Source organism: Triturus cristatus, chromosome 7, assembly GCF_964204655.1.
Source record: "Triturus cristatus chromosome 7, aTriCri1.1, whole genome shotgun sequence".
In the NCBI taxonomy this organism is placed as follows: Eukaryota; Metazoa; Chordata; class Amphibia; order Caudata; family Salamandridae; genus Triturus; species Triturus cristatus.
Window position 1 is genome coordinate 1,247,496,567 of NC_140590.1, and position 25,801 is coordinate 1,247,522,367.

Sequence of the window (25,801 nt, forward strand, 5' to 3'; positions counted from 1 at the left end):
TCATCCACAGTGCCTTCCCTCTCACGAATAAAAATAAACAGTATTAATTGCGTTTTTTCCTCCTTTCCTCCAAATGTTTACATTTTCCTCTAACTTTTCCACTAACTACCGAAGAATCATTGAACCATTAGAATTTTGGAGCAGGAGACATTTGAACAAAAACCTGAATGTGAAGAAAAATTGCCCTATGTTGCTTTCCAAAAGAATCAGCACGTACTATTATCTTTATCTTTGATCCAAGCACCCATATTACCAATAATTCTACTTTTATTCTTGTTATGTATTTTGCATATGCTTGTTAAATTTGTGTGCGAGTTCTATTGCAGCTGGATAAGTGGATGAATGCAAGAATACGTCTGTGGATAGATGAACGGATTCATGAGTGATCAAGTGCATATATGTTAAGTTAATTCCTAAACACCCCAATGAAAGTGGCATTTTTTTTACTGAAAGCCAGATGTATTGGTATAGCCAATGCTTGTTACTTTTACATCCTCGTGGCGAATCCAGCCACAACTAAAACAGTTGTAGGCAACCTGTAGGGGGCTTCGAGGGTGCACCTTTGATTGAGACACTGCTCTACCAGATATCTCAAATAAGATGAATGCAGTAACTCCAGGTTTTTTTTTTATAGTTTGTCTTCTAATGCTTTGGGAATATTTTCTTATAGCAAGTGTTCTTTTCTTTCTCTGTTTTCCTTTGCATGTAGCTTATTCTATTTCTCTTGTAGGCTTTGTGAGTGGTCTGCAGTCCTCGTGAGTAAGTGCGATTCTGCACAGTACGTACACCTATGCTTAAGATGGAAGCATTCCCCATAAACAGTGGCATGTTTCTACTTGCACGTCACAGTGAAATGCGGCCTTGTATGACTTTACGCGACAATAATGCACCAACCATAATGGCTATCAAGCCATACGAAAGCGGTATTAAGCAGCTTTTTGACTCCTCTGTAGAAGGACACGCGGTGATGTCAACAAGAGCAGATGCATTAATTGTCAAGGCAGAAAAGAATATGGAACTGTGCATTAATAAAACAAATGCATCTTCTAGTCTAATTGGGATTCAAAGAAGATCTATTAGACATGACCCCTGATGCTACCAATGGGGGTGATCCTCACTTAAAAGGCTGGACCTGATAATTAAATAACTGTACCGCTACATGCTGGCTATCAAGACACAGAGCATGCGAGAAGTCAGACTCGGCAGACCCTCCAATGGAAAAAATGTGCTTTTATAAACTTGTGTCCTCTGTTTACTCCCTCGCAATAGTGTGCCAACATATTTTAAGTTAATTACTTGCTGTTGTTTTTCCTCTGGCTAGAATGCTATTAGATTAAGCGGTACCTTCTCAGGGCCAATAGGAATAGAATGTGTTAAATGGAACAGACTAAGGACAATATACAAATATAAATCGCTGATTGAATGATGGGTTAGTAAATGCTGTCGGTCTTTAAGTTCGTCTGATGGTCTGTATACAGTGGCTGAAAGGACAAGCATGTATATGTTGAACTGAAATGATAACCCCACTAAGTCCATAAAAAATCTGTTACTCTATGCTAGGAATGTGGATTTAAGGCTGTGATGGCAGCCCACGAGGTTTTTTCTGCAATGTTTATAAACTATAGCATGAAAATGTCACGTTTTCAGATATAAAAGAAGCCCCTGAGCCAGTAACTATACTGCGACAAGTTGAATGCTACAAGTACTGGGGGCCTGCTCCATGGGAGGGAATACACAACGAAAAGGAGGGACAAATAGGAGAAAGAACCACTTAGAAGCAAGGATTTTTAAAGGTCACTGAAATGAACAAATGAAAAGTAGTGGGCGGGCTGTGGATAAACCCCAATTCACAGATGGTAGTGTGTGAGCAGGAGGGGTAGAAAGAGCAGTAAGTGTACAGAGGTGGCGTTTAGCAAGCAGAAGGGGTAGGGAGCACAAGGGGCAGGAGCATTGATTTGACTTATTTGAAGAATAACATAACTGTCCAAAAACAGAAGCTAGAATATGTGTTGAATTTAATTACGTAGGTATTACACTAAAATTACCTGGTACCCACATCTGCAAAAAAGCAAGACCACTTTGCTCCAAAATTCCTTACCAATACTAAAAAAAACATGCAAACAGTATTACTAAGGCAGTGTCCCCTGCACTTGAAGTGTATAAGTACAGGGCACAATCCGCATCCCTTTATGGTGCGGAATTATGGGGTCCTACTTGTAGGAATACTTTTGCGGGGGAAACAAATACGTTTTTTAGGAAGTTGCTATGTCTGCCTGTGCGCACACCTGTTATTCCTATTGTTATGGATTTTAACATAAAACGCATTGACCACCAGGCTACACTGAGACCATTGTTGTTCTGCGTCCAGTTGTGGAGCACCACAGAACTAGCAAGTTATTAAGAAGGGCAAGAAGAGATTCTAAGGTGTGACCAAGGTACTAGCCTTCAGTGGGTCAAGCATGTGCACTTATGGTTTTGTAAACTTGGGTTGGAGCATTTCTGGGAAGCACCTACGCTATTGACATCAGCCACCAGAAAAACATTGAAAACTGCTTTTTGGGCATACATACAAAGTAGTGTTTCCCATAGCCCAGATATTGGTAGATTGAAATCTCAGTTCCTTTTTATGAAACCAACCCTGGTTTTTAGCCATATCTGTATGAAGTGCAGACACAGTTGGTGAAATCTTTGTACATGAAATTTCGCTGTGGTGTTGTGCAAATCAATTCAAACACAGCGAAATGGGGCTAAAGTACAGGCGTGAATAATGAGGATTGTTGTGTACTATGTCAATCCAATGTACAAGAAAATGATTTACACTCATTATTCTTTTGCTCAGCATATGCCATGCCAAGGAAAAAATGGATTAAACCCATCTGTTGGAATTTGGGAACTAGGATCTTGTTTTGAGGTGAAAAGAATACTAAAAACTGACACTTCCCAGAAAATTGTTTTTAGTGTTAGCAGATATTTGTTCGCTGTGGGTATACTAAGAGAAAAAAAAGGTTTGAAATTTTAATTTTCTGAATTTTATGTGTTACCTTAAGTTTTTAATATGCACCTTCCTGCATCTGCACTTTAGAACTGTCTAGAGATCAGGCAGAACGTATTGCTGTGTATGCTACGTGCTGCTCAAGGTTGCAAGCTCTTTTTAAGCACTTGCACTTTGGTCGCTGTTCAGATTCTATGAGAGAAAGCTCTATTCATTTATATGTACCCTTCTAGTATTTGCATCCTCCTAACCCAACCTGGATTTTATATTCTCTTCAATGTTTTAATTGCATTGGGCTGTATGCTACGTGCTGCTCAAGGTAGCTTATAAGCACTTTTAAAGCACTTGCACTTCTGTCGCTGTTCAGATCCTATGACAGAATGCTCTATTAATTTATATGTACCCTTCCAGTACTTGCATCTTCCTAACCCGACCAGGGTTTTATATTCTCTTCAATGATTTAATTATATTAGTCTGCAAGCTTATCATTTTTATCATATTTTATTTGATATATCGATCACCTTTTTTTAATTCCAAATGTAAATATTTTGGCAGCTTCATTTGTCTAAGGCGGCACCAATGGAATGTTTCGTATTTTTAATTGTGTTTTACTAATCAATATGAATGGTTGTTATGCCTCTTTTATGGGTTTTTTTCAAACCGAAATAAAGATTAATGACTTTGCGTGTTCCCAATCTTAACAACTTTTCCGTTCTCTAATTCATGAGCCCGGGAAGCTGAGAGCACAGTGCTTGTGTGGCGGATACTGAAGGTCAACACAAGGAGATGATGAACGGAGTGCTGAAACTTATCAAACACTCACCCCCAGTCACAGATCTGGGTGGAATCCACCTTCATTCTTTAGCTCACTTTGCCACCCCAGTTTAGACACAGCTATATGCAAATCAGTCTTGACCCTGTGCCTCATGGGAACAGTCCAGCCTGAACTGCCAAGCTATGTCTTCCCTGGACCGGAAACAAGCATACTGGGAGCGGTTTCGAGCTTACAGCCCTCTTTAGCCAGGCTAGCTTGAATCCAGTGGCAAAGTGAGCAAGGAACCCACGTCTGGGCATACCCTGCCAACTTAGGGCGGGCAAAGCAAACTCAAGGAGATGATGGACGGAGTGCTGAAACATTTACTGAAGGTCACCTGGCCCTCTTTCTAGGACTTTTCCTGGCGTTTTGTGGGAGCCGCAGTGGCCGCGGCTGCGCTGCCTTTAGGCCTGTCCTGCTGCGACATCTGCTGCTCTTATTATTTTTTATTTGGAACCTTGAAGGACACATTGACTTGGTAAGTGAAGCTGTGCAGTCATTTGAGCTGAAGCACACTGCCTGTGTTACTCACACACCGATGTCTGTGTTGAGGTTTGGACCCACTCACAGGCTATTTTGAGGTTTGTGCTGCCAATGAAACTTTTCATAGTTTGTGCCCACACAAGGTTATGTTGTGGTTGTGCCTTCTCCCAGGTTATTTGCTTGTGGTTAATATTTACTCACAGATTACGTTGTGCTTTGGCACTGAACAATGCTGTGTAAGGGTTTGTGGGAGCGCGCACTCAGGCTGTGGCCACAGGTTTGTAGTCTGTGCTTTGTTCCCATTCATAGGCTGTTTTTTGTACTCCCACTTAGGCAAGCTATAGATAGTCTGTGACCACACGTGGGGAGTGTATAGTTTGGCATACACACAAGTTGTGTTGTGTGCCAACGGCCTCTTCTTGAGGAAGTGACTGTTGTGGTTTAAGGTACTGGTGAATTGTGCTCCATGCCCAAGCTAACAGCTAGCCATGTGATTCAGTATTTGTTTTATTCCTGTTTATTATTTCCATTTTGAGTTATGTTGTGCATTGCAAATTGAACAGTCCCTGAGCACCATTGTTACTTCTGGCAATTTATGGAGAGTGACTGGGATTGGGTGATGAGGATATTTTTTCTGCTGTTCCCGGAGAAGTCTCAGAGGCTGCCCTCTGATTTTTTAAGTTGTTCGAGAGATACAGTCTTTGATTGAAGATTCGTCCCTTTTTAGGTCTCGCCTGAGCCAGCGCATGCGTTGCTCTGGCGAGACTTTTAGTAGGGGCTTCAGAAAATGCTACCACTGTGGCCTAGAGCTTGCGGTTATGCGCGCAGGCTTACGAGCAGAGGTGCCATCTGGCTTTCCTCATCATGGTCATTAAGCGCATCGCTCGCAGCGCGCGATCACTTTCGCATTGTCTGGACGTCCTCTTGATGCTGTGTGTGCACGCGAGTCTCGGAATCACCCTACGTCGCGCTGCCTGGACACCCTCGGGACGCTCGGTGCGCAGTGCTCTCAAGTTGCAGGAACAGCTGCCCTCGCGCAGCGTGAATGCCCTGCTGGAGATCACGATACAGCCAATAACTCCCACTGCAACACTCGGCACTTATGAGGTAACGCTGATTTAATCCAATTGAGGCAATCCTTGTGGTATGCGCCAGCTTGTGAGTGGGCTGGCAGTCACGAATTACCTTGATCATGTTTACAGAGACCGTAACATTTGTAGAAGAGCCCCAGAAAAAAAAGAATACAATTCCAGGTTCTCATTGCAACATAACTGTTCAGCTCATAGGGTTCAAAGAAGACCATCGCTCCGGACCGCTAACCGCATTTGTATGTTAAAAATATGTATTTATCTAAAGTAAAACTTACCCCAAGCTCTAAGGAGTATGCAGATGTGTTTCATGGCACAGCTTTAATCTTCAGTAGGATGGTTTGGTCTGCAGAAGGTCTTAGTTCATCGGTTGCATTTACCGTGTGATTCATACTGCTTAGTGCAGCTTCCGCTTTTTAAACGGGGGTATGCCAGGTTTTTTTTTCTTTGCAGTTTTATATAGCGCGATCTCGACCGGAAGGTATAGGGGTGCTTTACATGAGAACAAGTTACACCAAACAGGGACACATTCATGTTTAGTAGGCACAGGAAGATTAAGTGATTTGTCTAGAATCACAGGAAGCTAGCCGACGCCGAGACTCAAACCTGGTTCCCCAGCTCCAAATTCGGCAGCTCTGGCATATTGAAACGTGTCACGTTGAACCATAATAATGAATCTGTATAATATCAAGAAGCGGCAACGAGAAACTAGCTTAATTTAAAGATGGGCTGACGCCACTACCAAGAACGCGTTCTATTTTTCTTAATCTTTAATTACAGGTCTGGCTTGATAACGCCACTGTGTCTGTGCCTTTCCTGGTCAACCAAGGGGAAAAAAACGTTTTAAGAAAATTAGAGTGAAGGAAGCCTGCGTGGAACTAAATCATTGTAACTGAGACTGTCAGTACAGTGCCTGTCAGGCTCGACACTGATTTTGTGAACCGAGGGCAAGGCAAACTAATGGCACATTATGAACACCATACACAAAACTAACCTGCTCTTCAATCAATGACCCCAGCCGTAGTAAAAAACAAAAAGACTCAACTAACAACTTCATTTATTTATGATTTCTTTTATCTTTGTGTGTTTTTACACTCTGACTTCAAGTTCTTCTGCTTCGAGGCCAGGCACGGACAAGCAAGAGAGGTGACAAATTCAGAAGGAATACCTCTCTCTGATGCCACTGCTTCATTCTTCCTCGTGTGCGACGTGCCTGCTGTGCTGACACTGCCTGCCTGTGATAACAGGTAGGCTAAGTTAATGTAGCAGTGCCATTTAGCATGAACACTGCCATCCAATTGTTCCTGCATGCCTTGCTGCCTCGATTACCTTGGGCATTTCACTCCCCAAGACACTGGCTGCAATCAATGAGAGGAATGCTGTGGTGTTGACAAATGGCCTAATGCATAGGAAGGGTCTCTTCAACAAAGAGACTAAAAGAGCAGCATACCAACAGCAGAAACACATTAAGGGCAAGGCCCTATGCTGTATTTTTTTCTTTTAAATATAGCACAAATTCAACCCGAAGGTACACTGAATGCTTCATACGAGCCCCATTTGCACTGCATTGCAGACGGATACATTCATTTTTATGCACAGAGAGATTCAAGTGATTTCAAATGACTTAAATGTGTCCGTGCTAATTTGCCCAGAATCACAGGATATTGAGCCTTCTGCTTAGACTCGAACGCTGGTTCCCCAAATACAATGTCGGCCGCTCTAACAGTTAAGCTATATCCTTTCCGCATGGCTGTATAATAAAGCAGCCATGCCATATACAGTGTTTTCCAGTGCCATCTGCTTTTCAACCCAAGCAGTGGCGGCTGGCACAGAACAGGGTGGCGGGGGATAAAAATTAATCAAAAAAGAAAACCCTTATCCGGGTGCCGTTTCTCCTCGGCTTCGGTTCTCACACCTTCTCGTCTGCGTGCTGCTGCCGCTCGCCGGAACACGCTATACCTCTGTAGCAGCCTGCCTGTACCCCAAATATAACAAAACCCTCAAACCATGCCGTTGCTACAAAACCATTCACCTATGATTCTCAACCTCCAGGAACCACACCAGGTACCGCTAGTACCACTGTTGGCCGGTAACCTGGCCAGTTCGACAAACGGAAAAACAGCATGCTGCCAGGCTATAGAAACATCTTAAGAAGTGCTTTAAATGACGCAAAAAGGCGGGAGTTCCTCAAAGGGGCGTGGCCAAAAAAGCAAAACGAAGCATATTTCCCTAGAGGTGTGGATTCTGTAATTAAGGATATGACTTAAAGTACAAGAACTGAAATTAGGAGTGAAATTGTTTCAATTCCACATTAAACATAGTACTACTATGGTGAATTTAACACTACAAAGGTCTTTGTAGGAGGTAGTGGTCTTTTCAGTGTTTCAATAACTTCAGTTCTTCCCTTCACACCGCTGTCCTATGCAAGTCCCTCTGTTACTTCCAACTTTCATCATTTTGAAATCCTCCCTCTGCAGACCTCACACATCATGTCTTTGCTCTTCGGCGCCGTATTTCAGCTCCTCTGTATAACCTACTCCCGCAACCACACAAACCACCCATTATCTTTCCTCTAAAAGTGCTGTCAATATTTCGACCCTCACATTGCCTTCAGCCTCGGCTCCAGAGCTATTAATTGTCCTTATCAGAAACACCGACGGACAATCTTAACTTATCCAGGCCTTTCAAAGGCGGCTCAGTACACAGCACGCACTAGTCCAAAGTTACATGAGTAAAACTTCAAAAACACTATATCTAGAAAAAGCAAATATTCTTAAATTCTGCAAGGTTATATAAAACATGTGACATAAAAACTGCAAAGTGATATGGCTTACCATGAGGGTTTTCAGTCTTTTTTAAAAAAATTTTTAACTTTTACATTTAAGGATATATATTTGGGACCTGAAAGGAACCCATTTCAAAGTCTGTTTTAATTACCAGTCGGTCTGAGACCCAACAGGACCCGCCCCACTTAAAGCCCTGATGATAAGCATTTACTGATGAGATCTGTGTTAAACTCGCACATCAAAAGATTCTATCCTTGTTATTATGATAGCCTTTATCCTTCTAATGTTGGTATAATAAGTACCACTGAACTGGGCAATACCTGTTTCTGTCAGCAGTACTACAAAGCGAGTGCTGTGCGATGTCCTTTTCTGTGCTAAAGAAAATGGCAGCAGACATTGTGCCTTTCAATTTACAGAGCCTTAACGTGTGTTTTGTATTTTCTCGGAATGGCAAAGTTGGTTACATTTTTTTTTGTTGCTTAAAGTTGCTCCAGTGGATGTCTCTAGCTTTCTATTACATAGCCAAACTCTGGGTTATAGATTAAATATTTCAAAAAAGGCTATGCAGTTAAACTATTAATGCACTAGAATTTCATTTGTAAAGTTTAACATAGTAATGCACTGCTCCTTCCTGTGCCTGTTATTTTCGTAGGATGTCTAACTCGTACGCCATTGCTTTGCTTGTAGCCGCGCGTTTGTCGTACCCCTCTCCAAGTGTTTTGCTTTGTTTGTCTTGCAGTCTGGGGTAAGTCTCCCCCCCCCCCCCCACCCCTCACCCCCGCATTACTTTCCTCGTCACCTTGTCTCGTCATTGTCCTGCTCTTATCGCAGTACATTTCTTTACTTGTACTTCTGGTCTGCTCTTATCCCAATACGTTTCTTTATTTGTCTTTCTGTCCTGTGTTTGTCCTGTCTTTATCTCAGAGAACTGTTTTTGTAGTCCTATCCATTGTCTGTCCTGCTCAAAATTCCCTGAATTGGTTTTCATGTATTTTTGAGAACTCTTGCTGTCCTGCCCTTATTCTCAATGTATTGCTTTATGTCGCCATTCCCAGTCGTTGTCATGTACTCCTGTTTGTCCTTTTCCTGCTTCAGTGCATTGCTTTTCTATCATCTTGTCGTGCACCTGCCATGTTTCTCTCCCAGTGAAGCGCCATGTTTCTCTCCCAGTGAAGCGCCATGTTTCTCTCCCAGTGAAGCGCTGTGTTTCGCTCCGTGTGAAGCGATGGTTTTATCTTCTGCACATGGAAATACATGGGAGCCCCTTAGCATCCTGCAAACAGCCACACTTCTCTACTGCACAGCTTAGAAACATTGGCAAAGTCAATAGCTCTACCTAAACACTTATAAGGCACCCAATGCATAGCCGATAGGTCTCGCCTTTAGGACAGAAGTGTTTATTTATCCAGCACAATATCCTTGATTAAACAACATCAAGTGTTGCATGGCTAAACACATAAGGTCCCAAAAGCGAGACCTATTGGCTATGCCAATGCTTGTTTTTCTTGAGGTATTTGGATGTGTTCAGCCAGAGCAAGCGTGCTAATGTAAGCGGCCTGGTGGATATGCTGGAAATTAAAGGTTTTGTGTCTCACTGACAAAAATAAATGCGCGTGTATATATATGTATATATAATATGTGTGTGTGTAGTGCTTAATGTGTGAAAAAATAAGTTTAAGGGCTCTTGCCATGAGGCCACTGCAGCATGCACCACACATTGTCCCTGCCATGCTGCCAGTGATAGCTACAACACAATTACTAACCATCACACAACTACAACTGTAACAATTTGGACGATTCCAGACCCCCAAATCTATAAGAATGACTTGGGCAGCAGGTAACAGTCATTTTTAATATATATTTAATTAATAATTAACTGTTGTGGTTATCTCTAAATTAGCCAGACAGCTCCACCTTGTGGCAGACTGTCTCAGGCACTGGTGTTGACCACAAGCTCAAAATAGTGTGCGTGTGTGTGTGTGTGCGTGTGTGTGTGTGTGTGTGTAATGTGTGTGTGTGTGTGTGTGTGTGTGTAATGTGTAATATTTTATTTACTACCATTGTTGAGTATGGGAAGGGTCCATGAATTACTTCCTCAGCAATGGTGATAAATAGTATATTAGACGCTGCACATATAGATTATGCCATGGCTTTTTTTTTCTTTCAAGTTTACTTGCTTAAAACCTTTTTTTTGTGCAGTATAGTGAAATTACATAGAAAAGTTGATATATGGAGAGTTGCTTCCCCTCTGTAAAGCAATTGTTACATGGAATGTGAGAGCCAGTAAAAATCTGTTTGTCCCATGTCGCTTTTATTCTGCTATGGTAATAAACTCAGTTGAACTTTGCGCAGTAGTAGTGAATGTGTGTGTATTCGTACTGTTGCTCAAAATAACGTGATCTTGGCCCACATTTATTTTCACTACTATGGCGCAAATATGTCAATTTTTGCAGGGATTGGGGTGATAGCTTTGATAAAGGACTCAACGAGCTCTTGAGTTGTGTCCTTGCTCAGCCTATTAAGCGTAGTACAGGCCGCTTAAAAGTGGGACATCAGTCCTTTTTTCTGAGGTCCCTCAGTCAGTCTGGCAGCTGAATTACAGATATTTGTAAGGATTTTGATTTGATATTGATTGAGGCAAAAGACGTGGCATAGACAAGGATGGCATTGGTCTGCATTCCACAGATTGTCATGTGGACGTCTAGGACGATGGTGTGGGAGGAACTTATGTGGCACTCATAATTGAAGTCAAGCTTACTGTCTACACCAGGTTCTTGATTTTATTTAATTTGCTAATTTGGCATAGATAACAGAATACTTGCAAAGGACAATGGCAGGTGTACCACAAGTTTGAGACTCCAGCTTGCATTGATTTGACTTTTTTACACGTATTAGCCCACTTCTTTCTAACCATCGCATTAGGGAGAAGGTTTCTAGTGGCCACAGCACGTGGGGCAGGCCTGGTACATGTGGGAAGAGGTTGGATCCTTGAGAGGGACATGAGGCGATATGTATTTGTTGAAGAATCGCCATAGAAGGCAACACTTGGAAAGCAGGCAGTAGGTGACTGATGTGTTCTACTAAAATTTCTCTCTCCACTTCCTGCTGTTTGTCAGTCAGTAAAGTAAGAAATAAACAGTTACGTAATTTGGCATTTCTTCCGAATTTCAACATATATATTCTAGTTGCACAGGCCCTTTACGTGAAATACTGGGTGTCCACACAATACACGCCCGGGCACGTTGGGGCGAACGGAGCACTAGCCCGCTCCCCATCATTGCTAGGTGAGATCTGTGCTCCGCCCGAGTACCTAGGCGGAACATGTATGTTCTTGCCCTGACAAACTATGCATGGTGGGACCTGTCCGGGAAATTACACTGTGACATCCCCTACTCATCAATACTGCAAATAATCCCCTAGTACCCCCTGCAAGCGTTCAAAGGGCTGTTGCAACAGGCGGATTTACTTACCAAGGGGAATTAATATGAAGATGTTTTGATATCACTTAGCTTTGTGCATGTACTGTTATTTCGGGCTACAGTCTGCAGTCAGGGTTGCACTACTTACATACCCAACACGAGCACCAGCTACGCATCTCCTCACTGCACACATAGGATAGCTGACGCGAAACATTCCATATTGTATTTATTTTCTGCCGTCTTGGATGGAGTGTTAAACAAACTACCGAAAGTCAAGCTCTAGTGGGAGCTCTCCCTGGGGCAACAATTGACTTATTAATTATGGACATATTGTGGTGCACAAGTTAAAACTATTCTGCTCATCTACAAGCATAAACTCATACATTTGAAATACCTGCATGAAAATTGCTACACTCCAGAGAAAATAGGTACATTTAATGGGCGTGTTGACGCAGGTATGTTCGCTATGAGCTACCCAACATACCTCCTCCATTGGACTGCCCTGGACTTGCCACTTACTGGACTGGCGTATTCTTGGCAGACTCAGAGACTGTGGGGCTACCCATTGACCCTACACCCCAAATCGCCCTACTGGGTGATACATCAGAGACACCCCCGGCAGATAGCAGGCTTGTTTGTGTCCTACTGGTACAAGTCAAAAGACGTGTGGCCATGATGTGGATGCAGAAAAGAGTACCCACTGTGAAAGAGAGGCTACGAGATGTTACACAGAGTCAGGACAAGTCAGAACAATATGGTGAAACAGTCCTGCAGCGTGGCCCAAGGACATATGGGCTCAATTTCGTCTCTATCTTCTGCGTAATACCGGGTCCTCCCTACCATCATCGCCTACCACTGGGGGCTCTGAGAACCCTCGACTGACCTGTGCCCCTTTTTGCAGTTACAGGGCTCCTGGTGCGCTCTGAATTACCTGTGTTTATTATTAGTGTCTAGTACTGTCAGTATAATGCATATAATGCATGCGGCAACATTTATGTATTATGTCTGTATTTGTTACTATTTGCAAATGTTGAATACACAAATTCAAGAATGTATCCGATTTAAAAAAGAAAAAAAAAAAAAGAAAATCATAGTTAATGAAGATCCAAATTAAATTAGAACAATTAAAATACAGTAGCCACAGCCCTGCCTCCCGAATCTAAAACCAAGTTAATCGTTTAGCCAGCAAATTCATAACTGGATTATGTGGGAGTGCGCATAGCCAAGAGATTAAACATGACTTCCACAAGTGCCTTCACTCTATGGACAAGCCAGACCTAAAACTTGAGCTAGAGGTCCTCTGGAGGGTTGCAGTCCACACCACCTCCTCGCGTGGTGGGGGTGTGAGGAGGGGCCCTATGATGAAGCATCCTACCCTAGAGTGGGTGAGGGCTACAGCCCTTTAAGATGAAGTGATGTGCACTTTTCTGATAGACCACCTCTATTTTCGTATACATTGACCACTAACACCTGTTGTGTTTATTGATTTGTTTAGGCGGGCATTCTTTGTGGTCTTTCATTCTCCCTATCCCCTTCTTGTGTTGCTGACATCATATATTGCAACAAATAGTGAGCCTGTGTCAGTTCAACCTCCCCGCTTACCTTGTGAGAAGTCACTGCGTTTTTCATTACATACATTGACTCCTTTTCTCTTTCTCTTATAGATGGAAATGACTATCGAAAGCACTGTGAGACCGAAAGCCATGCCAAAATGTGTACACCTCTTTGAGGTAAGTTGCTAACTTTATTCATCAAAATATATTTATTGTACCTTACGGCTGTCAACTAAACCACCTTCAGCATTATTGCACAATGAGCTCTCTGCCCATCAAGCCAGACAGGTTTGCGTGCGTGGCAATTGTATGAACTCCCTTCTCATCTGAGTCGTCATCAGGCTGCTGCAAATGGATCAGTCTGAGTCCCAAGACGCCTACTCTTAAGGTGTTGACACTTTGCTCATGGCTGCGGACCTTAGTGGTATGGTATTGAAATTGCACTGCTAGATCTCTGATCAGTTCTGTTTCTGTTCACCATGAGATACTGCATGTGTTTGGCTGGGGAGGTCTTTCAGTGTGTTTGCTCTTTTCCTCTCTCTCTCTCTCTCTCTCTCTCTCTCTCTCTCTCTCTCTCTCTCTCTCTCTCTCTCTCTCTCTCTCTCTCTCTCCCTCTCTCTCTCTCTCTCTTCATGTTTATTTATTTGTTCATTCCGGTTCAATGATCTATTGACACAAACGCAACAATAAATAACTATTATAATATCATTTGAAACCAAGCTCAGTCAGTAACATCACAATAACTTAAAAACAGTGTCAATAACAACACTAAAATCATCAGATGCATGCATAACACAGTGTGGCATGTTATAATAAAATCAGTAATCATTTCATTACTCACATGAGCTGAAATTAATTTCATTCTTATGCGCCATGGTATTGGTCAGAAATTGGTTACAGAGTAAACTATGCAAACGCTAATGTCCACTTTGTACATCCTCTGTGACCCCCTCCACTCTGTGATCCACCTCAGTCGACAGAGCCGGGCAATCAGTTTTGATTCTCGGCTTGTAGAATAACCTTCAGAGGAGTATGAAGTGCTCTTCAGCCTCTTCTGAATGGTTACAAACCAGATCAAGAGTGGAACTGAAATTGTCGGGTTGCAACTTAGAGTTGAAGATGGCCAATGGGAGTGTCTCAGTTTTAAGCTTGATATGCAAGGACTTCCATGAGGATGGAGTAACATAATATAAGAAGTCCTCAAAATTAGGATCTGGTTTGGATATTAAAAAAGAAATCATCAAGGGTTCCATTAGTAGGTGACGACAACCACTACTTTGATGCTTTTTCCCAGTATTTGGTCTTTTAAATGTGTGAGCCATTGCAAGGAATCTCCATAGTGTCTGCTCCAGGGAATTTAAGCAGTATTTAACATACGCACCCTACCCAAGCTGGAAGTTTTAAAAAGGTGGGCAGACTGTTAGTAGATTTAAGTATAGCAGCTGTGCTTTGTTTCAGGAGGAGATCACTTTTAACAATTTGAGACTGTCCAGCGCTTGAGTCAGCAAGTCTGACGCTTAAGTAGTCAAATTCATGGGTCAGTTCCAAGGGATAATCCTTGGTAATCATCAACCCCTTAAATGATCTGTTGGGATTGAGGACCATGAGTTTCAACTTCTTAGTATTTAGTTCCAAACTATGACTTACACAAAACTGAATACCACTCCAAATATTTTTAAGGCCCGTAGTTGGTTTGGATAGTAGTGTCATCCGCAAAGAGGAGAGTTGGAACCATACAGCCCGCAATAGTAGGGCAGTCATTAGAACAACCCAGCAGGTATTCGAAACAATTTATGAAAAGCAAAAAGAGAGTTGGAGCTGAAACACCGCCCTTTAGAACACATCTGTTGATGTTTATCCTTGATGTTAATTCACCATTTGAGCCCAGCAAACTTGTGCAAAATTATTTGTATAAAGTTGAAATATGATAGACAACAAGTTGAAAGCACACCCTGTTTTGATAGCACCTCCCACAATTTCGACCTCCGGGCTTGAGCGAAGGCTGCCCTAAGGTCTAATAAGGCACATATAACTGGATATTGCTTATATCAATTGTCTTCCACTTGATTAACAAAAATGTGGAATACCTTGTGCTAACGTTTGAATGAAATCCTGCCTGAAAGTGGGAGAAAATCAGACTTTCGCCCATCTACATTGATAATTTATCAAGTAATTATTTGCAAAATATCTTCAGCAAATTATCTATCCGGTTAATTGGCCTATAATTTCCTGGGAAGCTACATGAGCCCTTTTTAGGTCTCGGCTAGCGTGGCTGTGCACATGCGCAGCTCGCTCGGCGAGATTTAATGATTCTGAGGGAATTTTGTAAAGGGCTTCAAGCTCCGCCCCTCTTTCCCATTGGCTGGCGTCACAGTTTATGCTAAACGGTGGCCTACCATTGGGAAAGAGCACTTTGCGACATAGACTTTTCCATTTTTAAGACGGCCCACTTGGACGGGCTCGTCTGACTTCCTCCCGTTGCAAAAGGTGTCGTATCTTTATTGGGCCATGTGTTTCAAACACATGGCCCCATAAAGACAAGCTCCGCCGCGTGTTTATTTTTGCATCTCGCTAAACCGTGGCTGCCTGGCGAGCGCGCACTCCAGCCATCATAACCCCTCTCCTCCACTACCCGACACGCCCCCGCGACCTCCCCCGTCTCGGACAACGCAACTGACGATAGTACATTTTGGTGCTGCAAAACCGGGATCGCAGGCAGCTCCGCCAATGCACCTCACTCCACTGCGTATGGCTACCAATATTTCTCACACGGAGTGTGGCTCTCTCGCAATGTTCACTAGTGTTTTATACTATTTATATAATGTGTAACGTAACTGGTGCTCATGTAAAGCGCTCCAATACCTTCGGGTCGAGTTTGCGATATATAAAAACGCAAAAAATAAAAAAAATGTGGTCATCCTAACACTGTTTTGTCAATGCACGTCACATAAATAATGCCTCGTTTCACTATAAGCATCACGTAGGGCATAAAAAGGTCTTCTCGGGCGCTTCATTTCAGTAACTTTGTTTATACGTATAATCAGTTCCCTCAGAGCTCTCCTAAAGTACCTCAGTTTACAACCTCAAAATTCTACCGTATAGAGAACACTCAGCTCCGCAAATGCGCCTCACTGTAATGCCTTCTGCTGTTAATATACTGTGACCACACACTGGTCATAGAAAGACCTTCACGTTTGTGCGTACACTCTACGCTCTGCACGGTCAGGGACTTCCATTCTGGCTCCGGATAATCTATACTGCACTATAAGAATGAAACACTCATGGTGCGCCACGCCTCACTGCTGATCATTATAGCCGATCACACTTTACATGGGTGCAGTTGGGTGGATACATCCGTGAAGAATTCCTTCTCTAAATTCGTGATCCAACCAAGCTAACGCATCTTTTACACTCTCGATGTGATGTTGACGTGGGGATCTGCACTTAAAATTTCTTTCGGGGGTAGTGGTTTAGCGGCGACACCCTTCATACTTGCTCTTAAGTTAATGTGCGAGGGGGCTTTTCATCAGCCTATCCAGCAGCATGAGGGGGTTCTCTTCTTTCTACCCCGCAAGGCAGTTTACGTCTGTGGTATTTTACAACACGTTTGCCCTTTCGGTCATCTTGAAGCGAGCACGGGTACCTTCTTCTTCCCAATTTAAAGCAGTGATTGGGCGTGATACTCCCAACACGTAGACCGTGTAAAAGGCTTCCCTCTTACAACCTCACTGGAAGCAATGTTGGGTAACTTTCCTCTTACGTTTTACCCGAAGCAATTTGTTAGGGCCCATCTAAGCAATGTTTGGTGTAAGGAGCCCCCCTTCCCCAGGAGTGTGTGCGTCTGAGGCTCCCTCTTCCAGCTCCCCAATTGTTCATTCCTCCTGGCAGTTTGGCTTGACGGCCGACTTTGAAGCAGGGAAACTAGGTTTGAGTCTTGGCGGGAGACTCAAACATCTTGTGATTCTGGGTAAATCACATCATTTTCCCGTTCCTAACAATGAATGAAAGTGTCCGTCTGTGATACAACTATACCCCAAGTTCGCATTATATAACACAGTACTGCAAAAAAAAAAAAAACTAAATTTACCACGCGCACTTTTTGAAAATCCAATCATGTCTCGCATTTTATTAAGTTAAAGCCATTTGCTTTGCTATACAATACCATTAGCAAAGCAAAGGGCTTTAACTTAATCAAAGGCGACACCTATTGCATTTTTAATGCTTGTTTGTGTATGGGAGCAATCACAGCAACCCTCCACATCTATGGGATAGTCTCACCTCCATTCATAATGGTCCCTATCCATGCGCAAGCAATTCGAGTGCCCTCGGGTCTGTTGTGTCAGCTATTATGTTTTAACTTCACGTTGACCCCCTGGGAGACCCGGAAGTCCCTCTGAGGTATCTCCATCAGAATATCTTCAAGTGTCGTCCAAATCTGCGTACACTCTTCGGAAGCAAAAAGAACAATTGATGGACAGAATGTGGAACAATGTCATACATTCAGTACAGAGATCTGGGCCTAACTCCATCGTTTCTTTTGCTCCTCATGCTATTCCAGCTGGAACTCAGCCATATGCAAATCAGTCTTGACTCTGCGCCCAAGGAGAACAGTCCAACCCGAACTGTATCCTAGGACCGGTTTCGGGCTTTCAGCCCTCATCAGCCTGGATAGCTTGACTCAAGTGGCATGGAGAGCACGGGACCCACATCTGGGCATACCATACACTTGGGGTGACAAATGCAAAAAGAAAAATTGATGGACAGAAGGCAGAAGAATGTCATATATTTGCCCCAGTACAGAGATCTGGGTCTAAATCTAACGTTTTTTTTTTTGCTCCCCATGCCTGGATTCAAGCTAGCCTGGGTGATATGGGGTGATGCTCCAAAACCGGTCCCAGGATTCTTGTTTCCGGTCCAGGAAAGACCGGGCTTGGCTGTTTCCATGAGGCATAGGGTCAAGACTGCTTTGTAAATGGCTGGGTCTAAACTGAGGTGGCATGGTGAGCAAAAGAACGATGGATTTAACCCAGATCTATTGACTGGGGGTGAATGATTGATTTGCTCTGCATTCCGTCCTTCATTTGTGTTTTTTATCCACTCTTCAGAAGAGCTACTTCTCCAATATCAGTGCTTCGATGAAAGCAGAATACCAGAAGTTTAATAGTTGCAGAACTGAGTATATACTTGTCTCCTAGTGAAAAAGGAATTGAAAACATTATTTTAAAGTTTATTTATGAGATGCGAACAGTATACTGTTTTATTCATTGTCAAGAGTAAATGTTTGTCATGAATCAATCAATTACTGCTTTATTCGACAATACAAGTCATAAAAGCATATATCAAATACAAGGCTACTCATACAAATGCAGCCTTCTGGGCGTAATAAAACAGTATAACATAGAATACAAACAGAGCATTACAAAATATCATTTTTAAAATAAATGCAAATTTGTTTTAAAAAAAATTAGACCGCCTCTTTCTCTATTTATATAGAGAAACTCAGACAGATAGGTGTCAATAAGAACAAGTTCTTTTTCAGTCCATGGGGCATATGTACAGATATGAGGGTAATCACCATACATGTATTCACAAACATGGGCAGCTGGTGTGATAACTACTTGAGAAGTTCAAAAGATGTCAGTGTGACCGAGCAGCTCTTGTTATTGCCTTTGAACGAGTGACCCACATTTTACCCAGAGACTTGGCAACAGCACATACAAATGTCTGATTCGGATCCGATTTAAGTATACTGACTGCAGTTTTGGCTACTGCGAGTCCCCATCATCCTGCATATGGATTTATGCCATCATATCCAGAGCAGGCAAAGAATACGTGACCAACAGATTCTGGGGCAGCAATACATGCTGGACAAACGTCATCTTTATCAGGGGCCCATCTTGCAGTAAGAGGTTATAGAGCCAGTGTACCTATCCTAAATTGGAAGTATAATTTCCTGTCTAGAGGTACAGTAATTATATCCCAGTATGGTTCCAGATAAAATGTGGATTTAAAGTCATAAAAGTCTCTCCAATCAGCGAGTGACCAATGCTCGATCGAACTTCATTTTCGTCTACCCAATGCCAATAATTGGCATTCAACAGCAGTGTGGTTAAAGGTGGACTTAAGAGCGGATTGAGCCAGTAGTCCCCAAGACCAATGGCTACAAGCATCTCTCGAATCGTGTCTACAGTTATCACGTCCCCTAATGCATCACCATAATATACTAGCTCCGGCTGAAACCACAGCCTCCTCCAGAATAACAAAGGCCGCAATTTGGCTCTATCTGCCAATGGTCATTTACCTATGTCCAACATCAAAGGTTTAAGGAGTGCACTTTGTGGTAAATCGACCAAATTTCTCTAAAAACGATTTTCTGATCTACTCAGCGAGAAAGGTTCAGAGAAACCCCATAGCTCTGAGCCATAAAAACAGGCACCAATACCTTTAGTATCATAAATTTGCAAAGTAGGAGCAATGTTTTTTTAAGGAGCTTTTGTACTCTGACTATAGTTCCTGTTATTCGCTTGTGCTGAGAGTTGGTAAATCTAGCTGAGGTTTCCTTGAAAGGTTCGGAGAGATAGTCACTCCCACATAGCTAAAAATCTTTACACTATCGAGTGGCTCGCCCCCCTCCTCCCAACTCATGGTTCACTTTGAAAGATCTATGCTTATTAAAGAACATTATCTTTGTTTTCGCGGAGTTGATTTCCAAACCTTAAAGGGAGCACAATTTCGAAAAGCAATCTAAAGAATGTTGCTGACCGCTCGGGGGTTTGGAAATCAATAAGGTGTTATCCTCGAAGAGAAAGATCGGTGTCTTAATACCTGCCAGAGATGGAACATCAGTATGTATGGAGGACAGGTAAGAGACAACATAGTTGAGATAAAATGAAAGAAGGTAGGTGGCAACACACACCCCTGACGAACACATGCTTTGTGATAGAGAATCAGCCTGTCACCACTTGTGGAGACAAATCAAAAGTAGCTAAGGTTTGTCGGAAAGACCCAGGCTATTCAAGACTTGCTATAGCTGATCATGTGGGGTCAGATCGAAAGCGGACTTAAGGTTGAGGAAGGCAACATTTAGTGTTCCTCCTTCAACCGTCACAATTTTCCAATAAAGTAAAAGAAAACGGAAGATTTGATCAATTGTAGACACCTTCCGGAACCCCACCTGAAAAGGGGAAATAATGGCCTTTTCCTCGATCAGTGTCTCAATTTTACTTCAAATCAATCGGACAAAAATCTTCTGTATAAAGTCGATCAAACTAATTGGGCTTAAATTCGAAGGGAGAGATCTAGTCCCCTTTTTAGGTCGAGCCTGGGCAGCGCATACATTGCTCCGAGAGGCATGCTGTGTTCAGATATAGACTAGAAGCTCCGCCTACCCTCCGCTCATATTTTTCATTGGCTTGTGTATTTGTCCTTTGTAAATGTTGATTTTTGATTTGTTTATAGGCTGACTAGTCTCTTAGTACCTCCCTGCCTTCTGTTGTTACCTCCCATTAGGACTGGCCTTTTACATGTGTCCTAACTTGGGAGCTTTTATTAGAAGTTTGGAGAATTATTTGCTTAATAATTGTAGACGGGACACTCAGGGCGCCAGCAATTGCGGTCGCTTCTATAGAATAGCAGTGCGCCACGCGTCTTTCCATGTGACTGTTGGCACTTGCGGGAAGCTGGCAATGGCAGGCGCTTCTATGTATTTCCAGCGCGCCATGCGCGCTTTCACTGTGGCAATGCAATAGGTCTCGGATTTGCAAGAGTTTGAGCGGGCGGCATTGTAAATGACAATGCCTTTTATTCATGTGTTGGTTTTTAAAACATAAATGAAAGGCATTGTCATTTACCATGCCAGTAGCTTAAACTCTTGCAAATACGAGACCGGTTGCATTGCAAATACTTGTTGTATATTGGGGTGATCTCTTCTCCCTTCCATGAATCTGGGATCAGGCGCCACATGCGATTGCGTTTGCCAACAAAAGAATGTATTGTGCCCATATATCTATTTCATACAAAAAAATGTCAGCCGTTATGCCATCCAAATCAAGGACTCTAGCTCTGGTTATAGCACTAAGGGCTGACATAACTTCGCTTATTGTAAAAAACGGGTCATTTATATTGATAATATCTTCATTTGCCTCTATCCCCCTTAGAAAACTCAGTTCATTTGGTAATGCGGTGCCAGAGTAGAAACTAGAAACATGCTCAATCCATGATTGCGGGGCTATATTGATATTCATGAGATCCACAAGTACATCCCTCCCTCATTTAACAAGGGTCCAAAACCTAATGAAATCCTTGTGAGAGTAGGCCGGTTTAGGTCCTGCCATCTAGCCTCATCCCAAGCTTTCTTAGCCATAAGCTGAGCCCTTTTGTATCTCTTCCTGGCCAGGTGAATTTCTCCCACATCCTTACCTCTGAGTGCCCGTCCAAGATCTCTGCGAAGAAGTCTGCATTCTCTATTAAATCACTTGTGCTCCCTGGGGGATTTCCTTCTGTAGTTTGTGCAAGGAACCAAAAAATAAGACCGTATTTGCTTGAAAAATACATTTTGCAGCGCAATCGTGGAAATACCGGATGACGAGGGGGACAAAAGAAAATACGGTCTCAGAGTTCTTTAGATCCATACTTATTTAATCTAAGACCAACGGGAACTCAACGACCTGGGACCATTTGAGCCGTCTCCTATCTACCATTGGTATCACATTCCTGTTTGAAGCTGATGATGGACAGTCCGTTCTTAATTAGGGACTAAGAGAATTTAAGGAGAGACTCAATGGATTATGATTGCTCTCAATGCTATTTATAACAGACATATCAATGAAAGATGACCAAAGACGGAGGTCTAGAAGGATATAATCAATGCACTAGAATGGAGTGCCTCCATCCACCTCAATACTGGTGGAAGCTCAAGCTTTGGTACACCCCATACCTCATCTTCATTACTTACATTACTAGAGTCATCATTATCTAGGAGCTCAAACATGGTATTAAAATAACCCCTTGGAATCAAACCTGGAGAGTGCAGGCTGACAGGAGTTTCTCCAGGACTATGATTGTATGAGTTCTTAGGTCACCCCTAACACCTTTGGAATATATGTTAAATATATCAATATCCATTGGCCTCTCGCTTCTAGCCATGAGGCCAATAACCAAAACGTCTGGTGAGTCAGTGTTGAGCAATTGGATTTCACAATCCAAAACAATTCTAACCCAGATGGTAAGACCCCACAGAGGGCTGTCCAGCCAGTCCACGGTGAGCCGGAATGAAATGAGTCAAATAACCAAGTTTGAGAACAGGTCCCACACTCCAGGTTTCTTTGAACAAACAGATGTCATACTGCTCGATAAGAGTTTCAATCATGAAGAATTATTTTGGATTTCAAGCCTGCGACATTCCAAGCTAAGAAAAAAAGACCATTATTAGCCCCAGGAGGTTGTCTAGGGATATGTTGGTTAACCTGCACCTATTTAACTTTGTTAGGAAGAACTGTGCTAATAGGTGAACCACCTACCTTCTAGCTATCAGTAACTGAGGTGATTCTATAATAGTCACCAGGTGATGAAAGCCAAGAGTGTGGTGTAGGAGACAGAATTTCAGATACTAGAAAAGATTTATTTAAACAAGGGCCAGTAACGGCATTTCTAAGTGCTACAGAGACAGCTCCCTGTCTAGCTCGATCTGAGTCGGAATCTGGGATAGCCCAGTGGTCAACATCATTTCCACCTACAGTACTAACATATGACTGTCAATCAACCATCTTGAGGGGAGAATTAGCCAGTGAAGAATTAAAAGGGCTACCTCCGTCACTAAGTCGGACAGAGGGATGGGATGGTGCCTGCCAGGAACCATTTGTGGTTTTGAATACTTGAGTTGAATTTTCAACTGTGTTGGGGGACAAGTCCTAATGTCCAGAGCTACTAGATTGTCAACCAAGAATTTAGATCTTCGAGACAATTTGAGATGATCATATGGACAATGAGAAACAGTCATATATTTTACACAAATTATGTTGTCACGAATAATAGATCAGCAGCCCCTTACATGACGCATCCAATGTATTGCCTTCTTTTTTTACGGATTCCTCGCTTTCTTAGGTGGACTTTTGCAGTATTTTGGGTACATTAACTATAAAGATGGAATCAGGATTTATAGCCCTTCTAACAGGTAGCCCTTGGACAAAAGACAGTGGGTGTTGTGAAAAAATGGGATGATCTATTAGACAACCTGGGGGCTGTATCTGTGAAGCTACACTAGTTTTAACAGAATAGAGCTCCATGGGCCTAGCTAGAACACAGGCTTGGTCAGGAATAGACAAGGAGATAGGGAAAGAGGGAAAACACACCGCAGAGGAAGGAGCCACCACCTGATTAGAAGAGCGTACAGGTATATGAGAATTAATCAGAGGTAGTGTGCTGATTTCCGGACCTCCAGTTTTTATGGTAACTACTTTTGCATGTTTTAATGACTCAAACGGCGAGCAAACCAGTGATTTTAAAACCTCCACTTCATTTCTTATATAAGCAATTAAGATGGTATAATAGGAATGTATTTATTTATTTGAGGAGTTTTATATAGCGCTGGCTAGACCCGGAGGTATCAGAGCGCTTTACATGAGGTTCCACAAAATTACATCAGTTACAAGTTACATGGTTGCGTGGGGGAGTTACAGGAACTTTAGTTGACCTAAGTATAGCTCTGCATTTATTGGCAGCATCTTGATCCCCTAGAGCTTCAGATAAAACAGCAAACCGATTGTTACATATTAACGGATCCTCAATTGAAGCTTGTGATTGTGTATCGGGAGCCAGGTTAGTCAAAACAGATGGTGATAGAGGAAATTCCTCCCCATTTAGAGAGACCAACTGTGCCTGTTTGTTTTGTATATTAAACATCCCAGATATTTGTTTCACCCTCTGGCTACGCACGCCCTTAGAGGTGGGTGATCTAATCACTGATGAACTTGTATCAGTCAGAGCTGATGTTAGAATAACTTCACAATCGCCCAGTACGGTGTTGATTCTATCTAGGTCACTGTTGCTGCCTGCAGTGTGCTTTCTTTTCTTTACTTTCTTGAGCCACAACCCAACCCCCGCTGCTTTTCTTTTTCCAATCGCATTAAAAATGAGGGCACGATAATAGACCTCAAGTTGAACACCTTCATATGTTCAAAGCACTCCTCCAGTTTAAACGATCCTTTTTAAGTCTGGCTTGATAGCGCAGCTATTGCTAGACTGTATGTGATCAACAAAGTTTTTAGAGTACTACTGAAAGGGGCTTGGGTTCCACCCACTTGTTGGTTGCCCTGAGTGCAGGTTTTAATAGGTTGAAGTTGTGTGCGTCCACTGAAAACAATGCTTGTAATGTACTTACTGATGGATACTTTCAACACTACATATTCTTCATCTTTAGAATATTCCACAGGTGCCAGGCTAGATCCTGACAATTTTCATAGCAGTGCTTCCGTTTGCTTCTAGATTGCACCATGCGGCTGTCTCCGGATTAGACAGAGTGGAGCCACATATAACCACCACCCCTACATCCTGACTTGAGTTCTTTCTTTCCATGCCTTCAAACGCAAATGTGGAGCTCTTTTTCCTCTTTTGACAGTATCCAATAACTTTCAAATCAAAATCCAGTGTGCACGGGGGCATGGCTTGGCAAGCCAAGATGGTGGACGTGTGCTAGGCGCGCTCCGTCCAGCCTAATAATTTCTCTTTAAATATCCTGTCCTCTGATCCTGATCCTTACACTCCGATCGTGTCCCTGGTGGGCCACGAGTGGGGGCTGCGATCTGTGCCTCAATCTACCCCGCATCTTGGCTTGGCGAGCCGCGGTGGCGGTGGCCCAGGATGCGCCGAGTGAAGTAGAGCGGCACCGCGGCCTGGAGTGGTAGCCAACGCCCGGCGTGTGGTGCGCCTGGGGCCCGGAGGAGTTGCTACTCCTTGGGGAGTTTGAGGTGGCCCTGAGAAGAGTGGGGGTGTCCCGTCCCCCCCCCCCTCCCCCCAGGATCTTAGTCATTGAAGCCTGGGGGTTGCGGCCATTACATCTGGTGACACGCTCGTTTGCAGTGAGCGGTAGCCCTTGACACCAGTCTGCTTCATCTTGGCCACCCCCCGGGGGCCCCCCTCCTCCGCTGGTAGCTCCTGCATCGGGGCCCGCTGGTGGTCCCGCACTCGGCGGCCGGATCGGGTCGCGCGGGACCTGGATCTACAGCTTCGGGGACCTTCTTCGCTTTGCCTCTTCCTGCGCCTGGGGGGTTGAGCTGGCCAGTGACGGCCACTGGAGTGTGACACCTACTCATCTGTGTAGACGGGCCTGTGGCCTCCGGGCGGGGCGGTCTGAAGAGCTGGGGCCGAGTGGCTTGGGAATTGTTGTGCTCAGCGGGCGCAATGACGAGAGACAAGATGAGTGGGGGCTCGGCCAAACAGAGCACACTGGACAAACATACAGGCCCGGCCGCCAGATAATGCTGCGCTCATGGCTGCTATCACGCAGTCAAGGGATGTCCTAGATGCTAAAATTGGGGTGGTTGACTCAAATGTCATGCTCCTCCGGCAGGACCTGCAAAACGCCGTGGCCCACATCACAGAGACTGAAACGCGCATTTCTGGAGTGGAGGACTAAGTTGCTGGCTTGCGGAAGCAGGTGGCTGCCCTCGA

The 25,801-nt window shown here is 43.4% G+C and overlaps 1 protein-coding gene across 3 annotated transcripts in view; it reads left to right on the plus strand.

The window, feature by feature from the left end:
• BCKDK (branched chain keto acid dehydrogenase kinase) overlaps positions 1-25,801 on the plus strand; it is a 172,098-nt gene that overhangs the window by 36,614 nt on the left and 109,683 nt on the right. For all 3 annotated transcript variants that reach the window (XM_085618714.1, XM_085618715.1, XM_085618716.1), the window contains exon 2: positions 13,247-13,312. The gene's annotated coding sequence lies outside the window, so the exon portion shown is untranslated. The remainder of the gene's footprint in view (positions 1-13,246; positions 13,313-25,801) is intronic.